The 19,408-nt window shown below is 49.1% G+C and overlaps 1 protein-coding gene across 6 annotated transcripts in view; it reads left to right on the plus strand.

Moving 5' to 3' along the window:
* Positions 1 to 248: 248 nt before the first annotated feature.
* HIVEP3 (HIVEP zinc finger 3) overlaps positions 249 to 19,408 on the plus strand; it is a 217,171-nt gene continuing 198,011 nt past the window's right edge. For 5 of the 6 annotated variants that reach the window (XM_004947684.5, XM_004947682.5, XM_040651959.2 and 2 more), the window contains exon 1: positions 249 to 780. The gene's annotated coding sequence lies outside the window, so the exon portion shown is untranslated. The remainder of the gene's footprint in view (positions 781 to 19,408) is intronic. The other variant, XM_004947681.5, reaches the window with a different exon arrangement.

The following is a 19,408-nucleotide window of genomic DNA, read 5'->3' on the forward strand; positions in this document are numbered from 1 at the left end:
TTATTATTATTCCCCCCAGCGGGGAGGGCGGGGGGGGGGGGGGGGGGAGCGAATCCTATTAGCAAAAATATATCTATAATAATATTAATGAAGAAGGGCTGCTCACGCAAACCACTCCTCCCCCTTTGCTCCGGCTGTGCCACCGCTGCCGCTTTATTAATTTATTTGTGCTGCGAGCGATGGTCCTCCAGAAGTGATAATTGGTGCACTGTATCTTTAAAAGGTTAAAACCCTTTTCAAAAAGGCCCAGACTCATAGTGGGAAAAGACAAGAGAGGCTTTGGCTGGCTTTGGATCCAGAAAACAGCTGCTGATTAGAGGCTGCGTCTTCAGGCTGAATTTATTACATATTTTTCAGCAGCAGGGATTCTAGGAGGAAGCTTCCGTTTGGGTTTCTTGAGCACGGTTTATTTTTATTCAGAGGAATAACAGAGGAAGGATTTGTTCCGGCTGGAGCATGCTCACAACCTGCGAGATCTCCCATTATTAAACTGCCTACTTTGGGGCTTTAATGTACATGTGTTTTTTTTTTTTTTCCCCCCATTATTTTTTTATCATTAGCGTTATTATTATTATTTGGCAGCGGGCATCTCTCTCTCTCTTTCTATTTTTTTTTTTTTTAATAATTTATTTCGAAAGAAAGCTGATCTCGTAATGAGCTTTCTCCTTCCTCACTCGAAACAGGTGCTAATGAAAGAATGCAAATAGCACCGCCTGAGCCGAACATCTCATAAAGACGGGAGCAGCGCGGAGCGCGGATCGCTGCCGGCCCCCACCCCAGGTAGGCACCCGATTGTTTGTCGTGGCGTTTTGCAGATGGTCCATCCCCCCCCCTTCCCCCCCCCCCCCAGCTCCTCACTGCGGCCGCACAGCGATTCCATTTTGCTTCCCCCGAAAGGTGTCAGGTTGCCGCTGTGTGTGACCGCCTATAGGCGATACGCGGACATATAGATGTGTGTGCATCCCCGCGCCGCTCTCCGGCTGTGCTCCCCGCCGTGGTCACCTCGGCGCTGTCACGGCCGCCCCGTAACCCCGTCCTCAGCGCCACTCCTCCGCTGCCTTCTCCCTCTTGGCGCATGAATTCATCGTCCGCTGACAGCAACTTCATTTTCTGGCGGCGTGAGTGGGCCGTTAGGATTTCTCCCCCCCGGCAGCGCGGGGCTGTTTGCCCTCCGGGGCGATGCGGGGCAGCCCTGCTCCCTTCCCACCCTCCCTTTAGGAGCACAGGCAGCTGTTAGCGACAGCACCCGCACGTAGATTTCTATGTGTTGTTAACGCTGATATTTTAACGCAGCCCCGAATACCCTTCTGCCTGCACAAAGCCTTCCAACATCGCGTTTTATTTGCGTGTCGGCATCCGGGATGTGATCCTCAGAGGTTTGTCCTTTGCTGGCAGCGGGAGGTTTCCCTCTGCTCGGCGGTGCAGCGGCCCCATACAGCACTGGCTCGGCTCTGCTCTGCTCACCCTCCAGCTTTTCCGCCCTGCTCTCCCCCAGCTGCACGCTCGGCTTTGCAGCAGGGACTGCAGTGGCCTCTCCGATGGCCCAATCCTGCCCTCCCCGGGATCCATCCGGCCATGTGAACCTCCGAGGGCAAAAATCGGCCCTTTGTCTGCAGTTGGTGTTTCTGTCATCTCCATGTGTCGCTCCTCTGTCTGCGCGCAGTTTGTTTTTTGGCCGTGAAGGGAAGACTGCAAAAAGTTTAACCCTGCTTAAGTGTGTGAGCTGAGAGTGGGCAGCGCGTGGAATAAAACACGTATGTCGTACAAACACCCCCTGGGGGCTTCCTAGAAAGGGAACTTGTGGATATTTAACCTGACACATATAAGGTAATCAAACCTGGCTATGCACCCCCCGCCCCCCCTTCTTCCAAAAGCAAATGATTGTTAATTAGGAGCTTGATGTGGGGTGCATGCAGACGAACATGATTAAAATATGATCTAAATATGCTTTTGACCCCGTGGTGGGGAGATGCTCCTCCAGGGCTGGTTTTTGGCTGTGCTGCTCACAAGGACAGGCAAAGGGGTCCCTGTGTCCAGGCTGTTGTCCCATGTCCCCCGGTGTGCGTATCCCCCCCTGCCCCATCTCTGGGCATCCAGAAATGGCAAATCCAGTGGGAGGGAAGTGTGTATTTCCCCTGGATCTGATGCTCCCTTGTGCTGAGCCAGCTGTGCTCAGCTCTTGCTGGTCTCAGTGCCATGCCAACAAACACGTGTGCCCAACGCTGCGCTGTCATTGCTTTTCTTATTATTATTTTTTGGAGACTTGTTTTCAGTCGAGTGGTTGCAAGCCTTCCCAGCTGTGATGAAGCATAGGGGCTTCTTGGTGTCTGTTTCCTCTTCCTGCTTGCTCTGTGGGTATTCTGTGAGCTGGTGTCATGTGAGATGTTGCTGCCCATCTGTGGTCCCAGGCTTGTTCAGGTCATCAGTGCTGGTGGGAAATGGTTTGGATGAGAAAGCCGAGCAGGTTGGGAACTGAGGAAGGGGAGGTGGTTCCTTCCTAACAACCATCCCTGAGTGTTGCCTCATCGTGATAGCAGGCATCAGCTCCTGCTCTCGGGCTGAGAAAACCCTCTGTTGCTTTGCTCAGCCCCACCAACCGTCCCAGCAGCTGGAGTGAGACACACAAATCTTGCATCTCGCTGCAAGAGCTAATGGGATGTGTGCTTCTCTGCAGCCCTGGCTGCAGCTGGCACCACGTGGAGCTGCTCCCGTGGAGTAACCATGGTGGGAGCGGGAGGCCCAGCATCCATCTGACTTCTGTTCCTTCATCACCTCCTGAGAAAGGGAAGTGAAACAGACGCAGAGAGTGTCACTCCCCGAGGAGCCCCGGTCACCTGATGCTATCGTGCTTGCAAAGGAAGCTGTTAATTATTTTGCTGGAAACAGTTGTAAACTTCTGTAAATGCATACGATGTGGCTTTCAGATGGGTTTTCCAGCATTGTGGTTCATTTTATGGAAAATATTGCAGCTGGCTTGCTCAATTGTGCTGTGCAGTGGGGATATCTGATGGGGGAACTGATTGCTGTAGGTGGGTCATGGGTCCCTCCAGGGGCTCAGTTCCTTGGGTACAGCATAGTTCTGGGTTCCTGCCTGGCCATGGGCTGGTTTGGCAATTACTGGAAATCTCAGCTATCTCTGTGCATGACATAGATCTGGTGAGGAAGGTACCAATGCCAGAAGAGAGCAGTAACCCAATATTGACCTAAACCCATCATTTTTAATTGGGCCAGCTGGGAGAGAGCCTCTGCCTTGTGCTGGTGGGAGCACAAAGCACACTGGTCTTTGTGGCTACAAAAACCCGTCTCCTTTCTCCATGGAAAGCTAAATACCTGCAGCTGGCCTGGCTGTGACTCTGGTTAGGATGGATGCACCAAGAAGTAGTACATGCCAACATGCTGATTTACAGGGTGGTTTGAAGGTGTATGTGGTTATCTGAAGATCAGATGAGCGCTGGTTGTTGCTTATCCATATTGCTGCAAAATAGATGGCAGAATTCGTAGCCTGGATCTCTTCGGTTAGTTTTCTGAAAAGCTCGGAAACTTTTATTTCAAGAATGGAAATGTACCAGCTATGCAAGTCATGGATTTGCTCAACTCTGATCTCAGTGGTGATCTGAGGTGGGGGCAGGAAAGCAGCATGGCCTTTTTTGTTCCCATTTAACCTTTCTGCATCTTACTTTCTCTTCTGTGTGGGAAAAGGGGAGGAGGGAGGGGGAGCCCATTGGCCAAGATCTCAGTGTGAGTCCCTGGCAGACTGAAAATACGAGTAATAAGTTTTGACTCTAAGCTCCAACTGCAGACAGCAGTGCTTGCTTGCTGGGCCAGCACCAGTAGGAGAGGAAAACGCATGGGGGGAGGCACGCATCTTACTGCACAGACCATCCATATGGTTGGATGTGGTTTAGTGCGCAGATGATGCTGAGAGCAGCCCAGGCTCCTGGGGTTGTGGTGGGGTCTGGGCTGCTGGGAGGTGAATGCGGCAACCAGTTGCTGTCACCAGAAGCTGCACATGGTGTGGCCAGCTTGGGGTCTCAGCAAGCTGCGTGCGAAAGCCCTCGTGGCTGGAGGACACAGGACACTGCTGGCGTCCCCTGAGAGCAGAGGGAGTCCCAGAATAGATGCAGGGATGATCCCAGCCTGGGGTTGGGCTGGATGCGTTGTGACCCAGGATGCCCTAATGACTCTGACCCTAATGGCGCCAGCTGCTGAGCATCGCCCTGCAGCTGGGAGGGGAGGATCCCACAGCCCTGCTGCCCCAGGGCTTCCGTGTGGGGATCCCACGGGATGCTGGATGTGCTGACCACCCCCTCGAGCACCCCAGATGTTTAACAGCTGGGACAAAAAACGCAACAGAGAGACTGCCCCTTGCTCACTGCCCCTCCCATGTGCCATCTCATTGCTCTGGCAGCTCTTGATGTGGGATGCATGGGCATCTCTGGGAGGAGCTCGGTCGATGAAATCTGGTCGAGGAGGTGACCGCGGGTGGCTGGACCATCTCCCATGGCTCTACAGGGAGGGCTCAGGGCTGCTGCTGACTCATGGCCCCTGCTTGGGGGCTGCCAGGAAAATGGAGTGAGTAAACCCTGATGTAAGGAGTAATCTGTTGCAAATAATTCACTGCAGAATTCATCGTTCTGTTCTGCAAGCGAGCAAGGCGAGCGCTGCTTGTAATGATGTCAGGATGATCTCAGAATCCTTCAAAACACACCTCTGCTACAAACAAAACTTTAACCCCCGTTTTTCAGCTGCCTTTTGAGTTTAAACATGCTGTAGCTACCCCTGGTGGGTGCTGCTGCAGAATGATGAATTTTAAATCAAAAGGTCTAGAAGGTTTGGAATAAGCAAAGGAAAAATTGATGGGCGTTTGGTTAGAACTTGTGTAGTCTCCCAAATAAACCTCATGTGCAGGACGGATGCTGGGAGGTGCCCAGCTGTGCAAGCAGCATCCCCTCCTTCCCCTAGTGCTGGTCTGTCTCACCTGCATCCATCCTACGTCCTCTTTTTCCAAGGAGTTCCCAGTCCTCACAAGCCAGTTCCCATTTTCCCACAGATTTCGGTCCCCTGAAGCACATTTGTTGGCCCTGACTGTGTCGGCTGTTGCAGTCGGGATAGCAGTCCTGCATGTTGCAGGTGTCCCCATGCTGACATCCTGCTTTTGGTTGCTTAACTTGTATTCCCACCCTGAGTTTTGTTTTTGGTTCTGGCATCTTAGTGAATTCTATGGGAGAGTGAAAACTGTTGAGCTGAACGGATAGTTTTGTTTTTAATGGCTGTACCAAAGCGGTCTGGTCGGGTTTCTGCAGAAAGCTATGTGCTGTATTTGCTAGAAGTGAATGCTGTGTGCAACCTGGCGTGGCCCGTACATCTCAAAGCAAGCATGGGCAACTTCTCATAGTTTGATTATAGCCAGAGTGAAGGATGTGCCTTTCAACTGGGGCAGAAAATGTTCTTTTACTCCTCTGTTATGCTGTGGATTGAGCAGTGATGGGATTTGCTTTTATCCATGGTGCTCCGTGGTGCTGAAGTGGCGTGGAAGCAGAAGTTGTGCTGTAAGTTTTGCTCCTTGGTTGTATGTTGCTTCAAGTTATTCTTCCTCCTCTTTGTGCCCTGTGTGCCTGAAAAGCCACGCACATACTCTGCTAGGAAAATACAAAGACAAATGGTATGGATGGTGTAAGTGACTGGGTAAGAACTGGGGTTAACGTTAGCAGTGCTGGTGTAAGACAGCATGACTTTCAGCCACACTTCTTCCTCTACCTTCATTTTGCACCATTAAATGGGATAACTAAGGTGATCAGAGGGCTGGAGCACCTCTCCTATGAGGAAAGGTTGAGGGAACTGGGCTTGTTTAGCTTGGAGAAGAGAAGGCTCCAGGGGGGCCTCATTGTGGCCTTCCAGTACTTGAAGGGAGTGTATAAGCAGGAGGGGGAACGGCTGTTTACGAGGGTGGAAAGTGATAGGACAAGGGGGAATGGTTTTAAACTGAGACAGGGGAGGTTTAGGTTGGATATGAGGAGGAAGTTTTTCACCCAGAGGGTGGTGACGCACTGAACAGGTTGCCCAAGGAGGCTGTGGATGCCCCATCCCTGCAGGCATTCAAGGCCAGGCTGGATGTGGCTCTGGACAGCCTGGTCTGCTGGTTGGTGACCCTGCACATAGCAGGGGGTTGAAAGTAGATGAGCATTGTGGTCTTTTTCAACCCAGGCCATTGTATGATGCTATGATAATGTCTGCCTTCATGTTCTATCCCCTTAAGGAAGCACTATGTGGGATCCTGGTCTTGGTGGGGATACTGGGGTGCTTTATGGTAAGGGGTAGGGAGCAAAGGAGATGCCCTTCCATGAACTGCACAAAAAGTTTGTTGTGCAGGGATGGGCTGGGTACGTGAGGGTAATGCAGGGAAGATCTCCATCCTTGCTTCACCTCTTAGTGGTACAGCTTGTATTTCCATGCCCCGCTGTGAACAGCTCTTCGTCAACTGGCAGAGATCAGTGCTCCATGATGCTGATAATGCAATTAGCAGCAGACCTGGAAAGTGTTCTGCAAAACAGACGTACACAGGGAAGACCAGGAAGGTAGCAAAATTCCAAGAACATCCAATCTACCAAAAGTATGACCTAGCAGTGAGTGCAGGAATGAGGTAAGTTAGAGTAGAGCTCACCAAAGGCTTTGATTTGTGTGCCTTCAGCTGTCGGGACCTGTATTCCCCTCTATACATCAGGGTGCTATGGGGTTGATTTCCATCCTGGACAGATCTGCTCATTGGTTCTGGTGCTGCCTTGTGATTCTCAGCGCTGCCTCCTGGTGTGATGCTGCTGCTTGTGAAGATCTTTCCAGATCACATGATGGAGATGGAGACGACTTTAACAAAGGAAGATGCAGGCTTCCGTTGCTGCTTCTTGCAGAATTTGTTTCTTCTTAGTCATATGGGTTTTGCTCAGTTTTGCCATTGCAAAGGCTTCTCAAGGTCTGAAGTGGTGTAGTCCCAAATCAGAAACGCATACTGGGATAATTGACTTGATGATGAGAAACCTTTGGTTCTGCATGGCTGAATAACCATAAAATGAACCAGGTACTCAATAGCAAACTGCAAAGGGGATGGGGGGGGGGCACACTGATACTTCATAAAGGTTGCAAAGTTAAGCAACCAAAACGTGGAATGAGTGTTTGGTTGAATAAGTAATCCCAACTTCCCTTTGTGTGCACGGTGTTTATTCGATAGAGAGCAATCTTGTGTTACTTACAGCTCTCAATAAACAGATATCTAAGATGAGCTCGCTCATGTGTGAGTTCGGTCATGTAATTAAAGACTTTTGACACATGGCCCGATGCTCTGCCTTTATGTTGGTGTAAATGAGAGCAGAGGGTGGCTGTGCACCACACTGCCTGTGCTGAAGTGGCTTCAATATAGGCTCTTTGTGCATCTAGATGGCCAAGAGGGATGGGACTGTCCCCTCTGCAGAGAGGGAAAGGGAGAAATCTTAATTATCTGACCAGGTCTGTTTGTGCAACAGGTTATGAAGGGTGTTCTCTCAAGCTGGGGGGTTGCACTGATTTTGCAGGCAGGGTTTCAGGGATGAAATTCTAGCTCCCCGGGGGATGGGCAGTGACTCTGGGGGAGGTGGCTTGGGGGATGTTTGGAGCCCATCTGCAGAAACACAGAGGAGCAGAGCAGGGCCTGCCCCGACCCCCCTTGGAGAGCTCTGCTGGCTGCGTGGGCTCCTGCACCCTCTGCAGTCCAGAGGGATTGCTTGAGGTAAGGACCTGTTTGGCCAATGGAGTCTTGTCATTGAGCACCCTGTCAGCACCTTGGCTTTCTTACCCCCCAGTACATCCATGGTTGCAATCCCATGAGAAGTGACTGACTTTGGTACGGAGGTGCAAATCAGAGCATTGGAAGGAGGGGGGGGACAATGGCATGTGTAGGGTTTATATACTGTCACGTTCTTTGCTTTTTCTCAACAGGGAGGAATTGCTGTGATGAGTTTCTTGTCACTTTTTCTGGTACATTTTTCTTCTTTTAAGATGACAGATCTCCATGCTTGAACTAGGGCGTGCTGCTCCCCAAACCCAAACTCATGCCAGTAGAAGTCATCCATGAAGTTGGTATTTGTAGACTTAGCCCTGCCTGGCTTTCACTTGGAGTGTTGCAAACCAAATTTGATTCCTGTGTAGGTATTTCTGTATTTGCACTGCATCCAAGGGATGGTATGACAAGCTCCAGCAAATAACCCCACTTATTTTTGGGGAATGTTTTTTAGTAGTCTAAACCTTTCTAAAACCTTAAAGCTCCATAAGCAGCTTAAACCAATCTAAAGCCTTAGATCATTTTAAACAGCTTGTGCCAATAGAAGGACTTAGATTATCTTAAATGCCTTAAAGAGATCTAAAGCTTTAGTGAAAGAATTTGGCCAGTCTTGGATTTGCTTGGTGGTTTGATTGGATTTCATGGGCATGTTGGTCATCACTGGGTCATTGCCCAACTGCTGTTGGGGAACATGCCCTGATTTTCTCTGTCTTGTGATTTTGGGTATTTGAGGGGCTGCCGTTTGAACACAGAAGTAAATCCTGAATCTTTAACCTTAACTCTGCCCTCAGGTGAAGATCATCTGTAACTTCTGTATGCTGTCCCAGGTTCGTTTGGCTGAATATATATATCTCACTTGAGAGAGAAGAGACGTTGTATTACACCAATTAAGGATTTTCAAAGAATTGTGATGGCCTGAATTGTCCTTTGCAGTTTAGATTCTTATCAGTTGCTTATAGAGCTTTGAAAGTCTGATCTTAAGACATGGCGGCTTAATTAAAGGCCTTTAAAAATGTACATAAATGAAGGAATGAGTCCAGACTGTGACTTCAGTTAATTTGGACGTTCTCTAATTATTGCTTGCTTTGTGCTACAGCATCATCACAGTGTGAACATAGGATCTAATACTTCCTTCGCTTTGCAAGGGGAAATCATAAGTAATTCAGGCTCAGAGTTGGGGGGCTCTTCCTTTTGTGTTTTATCTTATTTTTGTAATTTAAATGAGATGGATTTTTCCTTGCATGTCAACCAGCCTTGAAAGGCTGGGTTATTTGATTTCCCTTTGAGCACAGTGGCACAGAAGCTTTTTTTTTTTACTCCCATTGACAGGTGGAGTAGCATCCTCAGGAATTATTTCATTAGAAGATACATCAATAATAGTACCAGATACATATGAAGACAGCATCAGAGCAGAAATTTTCTGCTCAAACGCCTTAACCAAGAGAAGGAGCTGATGCACTTCCTATGCTGAGTGCTCGGCTGTGGAGTTGGGTCCTGATGAGCTCTGCCATGTGCAATGTCTGCTTTCAATCCCCGCGATGTGCAAACAAAGCAGTTTTGTGCAGATCTGACTTGGGGCAGCATTTTAGAGCTTTCCTGTGTTATAACTGCTTTAACTTGCAAGAAAGCTAAGAACAAGTTTTGGTTTCAATTTTAGATATGGCTGTTTTCTCAGGCTTAAATGTTGGTCTGCTAACAGGTTGTTCACAGTGAGGCTGCTAAAAAGTTCCAATCTCCTGCATTTTATTCACTTTGCTTATTAATGCATTTATTCATAGAAGCAGTGAGGGCTTGTTGGAAGGTGGACTGCTTTTCCTTTCGATTTGCCACACGGAATTCTTTTGCAGATGGTATCATTCCTACTTCATACTTAAAGCAAGAAGCATGACTGCTAGCTCAGCACCTGAGAATATCTGGTGGAAGATTCTGGGATTTTTACACTTAAGAGCACTCATTTTAAGTAAATTAGCAATAAAAATAAATAATAATAAAAAAACAACTCAATCTGTACTGTAAAATGCATCCAGAAATTCCAGGGCTGTGCTCAGTGCTGGAGTCTCACTGTGGCTCAGGCAGTTTGCCCTGGTCCCTCTCTCTGCTACGTGATAAATAAAGTTCCTTTCCTTCCTTAGAATATCTGACCCGGGGAGTTCAGGATGAAGTTTGTTAGAAATGTAAACAGGCTGCAGCTGGGTAAACCGCTGCTGAATCAGGGCAGGGAGCAGAGCAGCCTTTTAAATCTGGTTCTGTTTTTCCCCACCTCTAACCTGGTGATGGGGACCGGGTTTGCTTCTGTCGCCATACTGCAGTGCTGTGGACTTTTGTACTCGGCGTGTCTGTCTCTGCTTGGGTGAAACAGGGTGAGCTGGAGCTCTTGGGTTTCCTCCTGTCTATCAGGAGCAAGTGCTGGTTTGGAGCTGGTGGACAAGCTGTGAAGCGCCCGCTTCCCTCTCTATGGCAGCTTGGTGCAATTACTTTTTTTTTTACCTAGCTTAGCCCCTTTTACTTTTTTCTCCTTTAACTCTTTCTTTGCTCCAAGCTCCTGAGCGCTCTCAGCTCTGCTCGCCTCTGCCCGAAGGCTCAAAGCAAAACCAGAGCAGCCAGTGCAGGAATTCCCTATTGCATCCTCCTGCTCTAAGCTACCTGTCTCGCATTCTGTGCCATTCACAGCTATATGATAGAATGATTCCTAATGCTGTTTGCTAGTAGAAAAACAAAAGAAAAGTCTCTTCTTCTCTCTTGGATGTTTTCTATCCCCTCCCAGTTATGGGTCAGGCATTCATGTGCTCCAGTTGCAGAGAGTCCCACTGAGCACAAAACAATCCTGGGGTTTTGCATGGACAGAAGCAGCTGCAGATGGGAATTGCCATCAAGCAGTGCTGAAGCAAGAGTTAAACAGGTCTGATACAAACTGTGGTGAGGCTTCTGTGACTGTTTCATTGAAACATCTATGGCTGGTGTGTGTCACCCTGGAGCAGCCTCTGTGCCCCCCCCCTTTGCTTTGAGGCCAGGTGAGACCCTAGAAGTGGGACTGAATGCAGATGGACTGGGGTTGCTACAAGCATTGCTAACTTCTGCACTGGCCCTTATGGGATGCAGAGAATAGTTTGAGGTATGGAGGGTTGTAGCAGAGAGCCCTGCTGCAGGCTGGAAGGTCCCCAGGTCTCAGTTTGCTCCCACATGCAAACTGCAGCAGCACAAACAAGTCGGTGATAATCCACCCAGCAATGGCATCTTCCTTGGAAAGGGCCCTGATTTCAGAAAGCATCGCCGTCCAGAACAGTGTTCAAGCATGTGCCTGCCTGTAAGCATGAATTTAATTGCCATCCTGGAGAATGTTGTGCTTAATCATCTTCCTTGGTGCTTCTTCTGACTCAGGGCTGGTGTTGGCATCCTGCAGGGTGCACCACGGTGGGAAGAGCTGCCAGGGCTGCATATGTCTCATGTACGTGGCTGGGTGCTGCTGAGGAAATGTGTGGTGGGGAAGGGAGCTTGAGGTTCTCTGGTAAAGAAAACAGCTCTTAATTAATTGGATGAGTAGGGTGAGTTGCTAAAACACGCAGTGTTTGTGGCAGCAAAGGGTTTGTAAGGACAGGAGTTTGGGTTGAGGATAAATGAACCTTTGCAGCTCTCAGCAGCTTGCTGGAACTCCTCATCCTTGCTCCCTTGGGACACAGTCAGCAGCTTGGGGCTTCTTCCAGGCTTCCTAGAAAGCCCAGAGGTTCCCCACATCTGCGTGCCCAGGTGCAGGGAGCAGTGTGCACAATTAAGGGTGTGCGTTTGGGAGCACCGTGGGAGATGCAGAGCTGGGGACTTGCACCTGCCGGGCTGCTGACCACAGAAATCTGTGCACAGCAGTGACACGTAACAGATTTCCACCATTGGTTTGAACTCCCTTTTCTCTGTATTGATACCTAGGGACTTGCATGGTCGGTGCCACAAGACACCTCCTGCAGGGGAGAGGTTAGGAATGTACCTCACAGTATGAGTTGGTGCCGATTCCTAAGCACAGCAGCTGCCCTACCAACTACTTGTGGGGATGGCTCCTCATGATGTCTCCAAGCCTCAGTACTGCACCCCTTTCATTCTCTGGGATCATAGAGTCATAGAATCACTCAGGTTGGAAATGACCTTAAAGATCATAGAGTCCAACCAGGACCTAACCACACTACCCTAACTCGAACAACCCTCCACTAAATCATGTCCCTGAGCACCACATCCAAACAGTTGTTAAACACATCCAGGGATGGTGACTCAACCACCTCCCTGGGCAGCCCATTCCAGTGCTTAACAACCCTTTCTGTATAGAAGTGTTTCCTGATATCCAACCTAAACTTACCCTGCACTACTTGAGGCCATTTCCCCTCATCCCTCATCCTGTCACCTGTCAGCAGTGAGAAGAGACCAGCTCGGCTCTCGCTGTAAGCACCTTTCAGATATTGGGAGAGAGCAGTAAGGTCTCCCCTCTGCCTCCTTTTCCCAGACCAAACAGCCCCAGTTCCCTCAGTCTCTCCTCATAGGCCATATTCTCCAAGCCCTTCACAAGCCTTGTTGCCCTTCTTTGGACCTGCTCCAGCACCTTCATGTCCTTTCTGTACTGAGGTGCCCTAAACTGAGCGCAGGACTCGAGGTGAGGCCTCACCAATGCCGAGTAGAGGGGCAGGATGACTTCCCTGGTGCTGCTCACCACACCATTCCTGATACAAGCCAGGAGGCCGTTGGCCTTCTTGGCCACCTGGGCACACTGCTGGCTCCTATTCAGCTGACTGTCCATCAGTACACCAAGGACCGTTTCATAGAATGGTTTGAGTTGGAAGGTGCCTTTGAAGGCCATCTGGTCCAACTCCCAGCAATGAGCAGGGACACCCACAGCTCCATCAGTGCTCAGAGCCCCTCCAGCCTGACCTTGGGTGTCTGCAGGGATGGGCACTGAACACTCTCTGGGTGTTGAGCTGTGGAGAACAAGCAGAGCTAACATGATCCCAGTGTTACTGGGGATCTTGGTACTGGGCCAGAGATGAAGATGATTGAGTGGGCCTGAATTAATGGAAGGTTTGGGCACGTCAGGAATTTAGGTGGAGTGTTTTTTTTTGTGCAGGGAGATTGGTCTGAAGCAAATTGCAGTGGGAACTTTTAATATAAATTATTTCTTAAAAGCACTTGGACATAAGGACAAACTTGAAGATTATGGCTGATTACTTCAAAAAGCAAAATCACTCAATTTGCATTTGACATCAAGGGGAAGAGCATTACCTGCATATATAACCTGGAATGGAGTAGGCCTGGGGAGTGAGTGAACATCTGGAGTCTTGCTGTCAGATGCTCTCCTTTCCCAATGCGATACTCTTAATGCTTTCCAGCTGAGCTGGATCCGAGTCTTTAAAAGCACTAAGGAGAAGACCATTGGTGCTCTCCAGATAGGGAGCTGAGACCCACAGATAGAATCATTAAGGTTGGAAACTACCTCTAAGATCATCCAATCCAACCCCAACCCAGCCTACCATGCCCACTGCCCACATCCCTCAGTGCCATGACCCCATCAGTTCTGAAACACCTCCAGAGTTGGTGACCCCACCACTCCCTGGGCAGCTGTGCCAATGCATCACCACTCTTTGGGAGAATAAATTCTTCCTAATATCCAACCTGATGGGGAGATGGCAGCTGGAGGCTGTGTACACAGGCTGAGTTTACACCCCAGATTTGCAATCAGTTATTTTAACCCAGAGATGCCCTTAACCTGTCCATGGATGCGGGGCATGTGTTGTCCTCAAAGATCTGCTGTGATTCCTCTCACCTTCTTTGCTGTCAGTCTATAGTGAAAAGTTAATGGTGCTGTTCTGCAGGAGAACTGCAGTGTAGGAGTAACTCCCTGTATGTGAAACAAAATGATGTTGTGACTTTTGGCACAGTGGAAAAGGCTTGCCTTTCCCCTGCTGCTGTCTCTGTAGGTATGTCCCTAAGGAAAGCATGCCATCTTTTTATTACTGACCACGTAACTCAGGGCAGAGTGACATTATTTGTCAGTAATACAACACCAGAGGAGCTGCACTGCTCTCTCTAATTTTCCAATAAGCAAATCAAGCCACATGCAGTGCTTCGCTAAACCCTTTCCTCTGCAGCTTCCCACACATGCACGGTGTCTGCGTTCCTTCCATTAAGTAATTAAGTGAAGTTTCATGACTGAAGCTCTCTCTTCCCATGGGTGACTGTGAGATTGCTTCACTTGTAGGGAGAATCCATTCCCCTGGAGCAACGAGTGGGCTCAGTGGGTTCAGTCCCAGTGAGTACTGGCTGTACAAAATGGAGATGTCCTTTGGTGCCAGTTCTGTGTGCACATCAGAGCATGTCTGAGAAGAGTCAGAATGAAAGCACAGTATCTATTTCTGAATTTTCAGTGCTAGATGGAACTTATAGTGCTCTGGAGCATGCACAGACATCTGTGTTGTTGCAGGACCTACCAAGCAGTGGTGCCTGGAGGCCTGAGCAGATACATGGCATCACAGCCCATCCAGGCATGGGGTCATGGGTAACTTCCTGGCCATGGGCAGCTCCTTGATTGTGGGCAACTCTTTGGTCATGGGCATCGCCTTGGTCATGGTTATCACCTTGGTCATGGGCAACTCTTTGTTGGTGGGCGTCTCCTTGGTCATGGGCAGCTCCTTGGTTGTGGACAGTTCCTCGGTCGTAGGCAAATCCTTGGTCATGAGAAGCTCTTTGCTCAGAGAAGATGAAGCTTAAGCCAGGAGCTGCAATGGTTAGAAAGGAGAAACAAACAGGAAGCCATAAGGGTTGCACTGTAACAGAAGTACAGAGGGTACTGTGTTTTGTCACTGAGAATTGTGAGATATTCAAGTGATAAATGAGAGATTAGGGTAAAAAAATAATTGGTCTTACAGCATTGAAATAGAGGGGTTATAAACCCCTGGGAAGTTTAAGAAGTGCCAGGAAAGCCATGTGGGATGCTTAGGAAAAGCTGGCTGTGCAGAGGGATAGGACAGTTGGAAGAATATTGTTCTCTGCAGAAAGTAAAAGGGAAAGTAGCAGATAAAGGCCAGTGGGATTTCCCAGGAAAGTTTCTAAAGAATAGAACAGTCAAAAATTACATTTCCTGAAAGCAGAATCTTCTGACTAACACATTTTGCCCTTTCTGCTGAGCAGGCTGTGTTAGTACGCTCATAGCCATACCTTTAAGTTGGATATTTATTACTGTGCTGTAGAAAACTTATCATAGTTTCTGGACAACTCTCTCCAGCACATCATCTCATGTAAGGCTGAACATTGCTGCCTGTTCTTACTAATGCTGCAGCATTCGTGGGATTTTCAGAAGCTTTGGGCTTCTGCTGTTGTGATGCTGATTGCCAGGGGAATAATTAGACTGGATTAAAAAAAAAAAAAAAAGAAGAAAAAAAGGATATTTTATCTTTTAAATAACTGTCCACGGGTGTTATTTTCCATCACATCCTGCTTTTGCTGGTTCTGCAGCTGTGGCAGGCAGAGCAGAATGACACTTATATTTCTATGCTATTCCTTCCCAAAGTGCAAGACTGGAAGACAGGAAAAGTTATTTCTCTAGATAACATCCAGCAAGCTCCCTGTATTTGGAGGTGCTGTCTGCTCCAAGGAAATCACGCAGTGGATTATTGCAGGGGAAAGTCAAATTGCTGAAGAAACCATTCAAACCGTGCAGAGGTGCATCATTTTAAGTACAACGGCTCAGTCCATCCTCCACACTACCACGAGCGTGTGCTCCTGGAGGAGAGGCCTCCCCAAAGGATCGTTGCTGAAGGGTGCATCTGGAAAGAGCAGCCTGCAAGGTGCGGTGTGCGCGGTAGCAATTAGGCGCTTACATGCATGCAAATGCGGGGCAGCGGTTTGCCTGCAGCCTGCACTGCCTTCTCCTGCCGGTGGGCATGGAGCTCCTTCCTGGCAAAGTATGTCTTGAGCATCTGCAGGACTAATAAGCTAGAAAACAGGCCCTGGGGAAAACCCCTTTCCCTCCCCCTTTCTTTTTTCGCTTTTCTTTTTTGTTAATTAATTAATTAATTTTTTTCATCGCAGAGAGCAGAGATTTGCAAGACAAAAGCGTTCGCTTTGCATTGTGCGTTTTGTTTTGTGTCTGTGGCTGTGTGGAAACACACCTGCCATTTTACTGCTTCCTGCAGCAGATGCAAATAGAGCATCCTCAGGAAAATGTTACATCCCTTAAAATAAACTCCGCTGCTCAGCAGCGCGTGTTGCCTCTGGTTTCGTGCTGGAATGCATCTGCAAAATCAGAAAGCCACGGGATAAAAATGCAGTTGCCCACCAGTAATAAGGAGGAGTTCCTGTGAAAGCTGCGCTCGGCCTTCTATCATTTGTAAAGTTTCAGTGTGGGGATGTTTGGGGCGGTTGGGTTTTTGGGTTTTTCCTCCATCTCCTTCCTTCTTCCTCTCCCTCCTGTTCTGCTCTGGGGGCCCTTGCCTGGCTCTGTGCCTGCTGGCTGAGCTGCTCTGGGATTGCTCTGTGCAATGGACAGAGGTCTCTCTGGCTTCCTGGGGTGGCACTCCCTTGCTGTGCATGGATCTTTTCCCTTTCTTCCTGCTCCTTTGTTGTTATATGGAAAGCCCAAACAGGAAAAGGTTAATAGGAGAAAAGTCAAATAGAGCTGAATAGGTCAGAATTTGTCTTGCTTTTGGTTTCCTCGCTCCAGAGCCAGCCTGCGTCTGGCACATAGAGACCTTGAAACCTGCCTGATGGAGTTTCATTCTTGGTTGATCACATTGCCCTTGAAAGAAATTGTATTCTGTTCTGCAGAAAAGCAGAAAGACGGAAGAGAAGCGAATCCTTCATGCAGCTGCTGCACCCATGCAGAGCTCAGAGGGTGCAGTTCTGCACATCCCATCTGCAGAGGTCTCCAAGCATCAGCTGCTGGGCAGGAGCACAGCAAGGCTTGCTTTTCTTCTCTGGTGGCTGCTTGTGAGGTTTTGCTGCTGCTCAGGCTGCCTGGAGCTCTGGTTTGCAGGATGCAGGTGCAAGGAGGGGTGTGCGGATGCTTGGGGTTTCTCACCTGAAAAAGGAGTGGTTGAGTCATTGCGGAAGCTTTGCTATCTGCAAAATCGTAGATAGGGGTTGCTACCAGCACTGATTCAAGACAGAAAGCTGATAAAGCAGGCAAAACCTACCTGGAGGTCTCTGTGGGTGTCTGAAGACATTGTCTGGAATCGGTTTTGATTTTAGTCAAAATAACATCTGGTGATCAAGCGTTGAAGTGGTTGATATGGGGGAACATGGATGTGCTTGGGGATAAGGGTGAAGCACAGAGGTTTTTCAAGGGGTGGGTGAGGTCTGGTGGCCAGGGTGGCAGTGGCTGGGGGGGAGGACAGGGGTGGCTGTGCAGCAGTCCCATAACCTTGGGTGCCATGGAGCTGGAGCTTGCAGGAGGCTCTGGGTGGGACAGCACCAGGAAGGAGGTGTTAGGGGAAGCTTGGTATGGAAGGGGCTGAGTAGAGCAACCACAATGTATGGGAAAAACTGGCTTCCAGAGACTGCTGACTGTTGATGGGCAATCTGCTGCAGGGCCCCAGTTTTTGGAAGCACCAGCGGGGCGGTGCCAAGCCAGGATTGCATGGAAGCACATGGGATGGATCAGAGCCGCTCCCTGGGCACGCAGGTGTGGCTGTCACAGCCCATGCTCTCACAGTGAGTGTTTGTCTTGGCTCAGGAGCCGAGCAGAGGGGTATGGGGCATGCCTGCCCATGTGGACAGGAATTCCCCTCGAGGCACACTGTGTTCAGGCGTCTTTTCCCCAGAACTGCTGTTGGATCACTATGGCTCACTCCAGTTCCCCCTTGCTCTGGTTTGGCAGCATCCCTCCCTGCTGTGTCAATGGCTGTATGAATGGTCCTGCTCCTTTCCACACCTTGGTTGGGCTGCAAGGGAGACATGGCACAAACTCTGCTCTGTGCTTGGCCTGCTCTGGTTGTTGGCAACCCTGCCCACAGCAAGGGGGTTGGAACTTGGTGATCTTTAAGGTCCCTTCCAACCTAAGCCATTCTATGATTGTATGATCTTGACTCCTTCTTGCACTTCATCCCAACAGTGATCTGTTGCGATCCTTTTGGTTGCTCGATGACTTGCAGCAGCAGGAGAGTTCTCTTCCATCCTTTCTTCAAATGTCAGCATCTCAGAAACATGCACATTGATTGCATGGGTGGTGTGCAACACCTGGAAGAATAGTTCAAGCCGTGGCTGACACTTCAGCCATGGTGTTTTGTGCCACGCGTACAACTGTCCCCCTTCCTCACGAAGCTCTCCACATCAGGAGCAGCTGAATCTGTTTCCAAATCATATTAACATCTCTTAACCTCCCAGATATATTCTGTCCTAGCAGAGCAGCTTGCTGAGGTGGTCTCAGACAGCTCTAAGCACAGTGCCACACTGAACATTGAGCAATGCCAAACATTCTGCTTGGAGAAGATCAGAGACTTTCTGCTTTTAATCATGTGCTTTCCTTGCCTGGTGAGAACATCTCTGTGCTGCCTTGGCTAATAGCAGGAATCCTGAGAAAACACAGAGAGGGATCTGCTGTGAAGATCAGGCTACTGTTGGCTTGCCCAGACAGCTCTGCTCTCCCAGCAGAGCAAACCTCTCCAGCAGGGCCTCCAGTAACCTCACCTGTCCTCCCAGAGGTAATTGTGGGCAGATGCATTGCCTGGGTATGATGTCATTATGCTGTGCTACTGCTAGTTTGTTAAATGCAAGCGAAGGAGGTTGCTGAGATGACTGGGAGCATCAGCACATAGCATCAAGGACTTGAATGGATGATGCAGCCAACTGGAAGAGATTCCCTGCTGGAGCACTGTGGCACTCCCTGTCCTTTCTCAACGTGCTGGTTCCTGTTGCTGTGAGCTACCTGCTCGAGGCTCTAAGGAGGTGCTTGGCACGGCCGTGCCTGGAGTTTGTTGCCACATTTTCTCCCAGTTGCTGGATTTGCAAAGAGGTTCTCCCATGGGTTACATGAGCCTGGGAGCCTCCTCATGCCACAGTATAGGAATAGCAATAGCTGAAGGGATGCAGTACCAGTGTAGATCTTATCCACTGTTTTCAAGCTAAGGCTTGAGTGTTGGTGCCCTCTGAGATCTGACCAGTGTGCTCTCAGTGTGCACAGTATCAGCTGGAAGCAGAGCAGGAATTCAGGCTCTGGTCCAGCTCCCACGGTGTTCCATGAGGTAGGGTTGCTAGACATCCGTGTAACATGAGATTTCCTGCATTTCAGACTTGAATCCTGCGAGCTGTATTGAAAACATACGTGATGCTATCCTTCCTGTATTTCCTGTACAGTTTTAATATGGGACGTGAGAAATCCTGCTATCATCTGCCCCCTCCTTTACCATATTTCTTAGAATGTTCTTCATCTCCCTTCTTTTCCCCAAGATTTTGAGTATGTTCATCAGCTGGTAAGGACAAAGCAACTCCTGGAACACATTTCAGGTTTTTACTTGTATCTTGTAATCCATCCACTGGAATTCTTTTAAGACCTTCAGTAGAGTTAACCAGACTGCCTTGCAACTTTATTTTGCTACTCCCTGCTAGGGTGAAAGGTGAGGTGATCTCTATCAGATA

Source organism: Gallus gallus, chromosome 23, assembly GCF_016699485.2.
Source record: "Gallus gallus isolate bGalGal1 chromosome 23, bGalGal1.mat.broiler.GRCg7b, whole genome shotgun sequence".
In the NCBI taxonomy this organism is placed as follows: domain Eukaryota; kingdom Metazoa; phylum Chordata; class Aves; order Galliformes; family Phasianidae; genus Gallus; species Gallus gallus.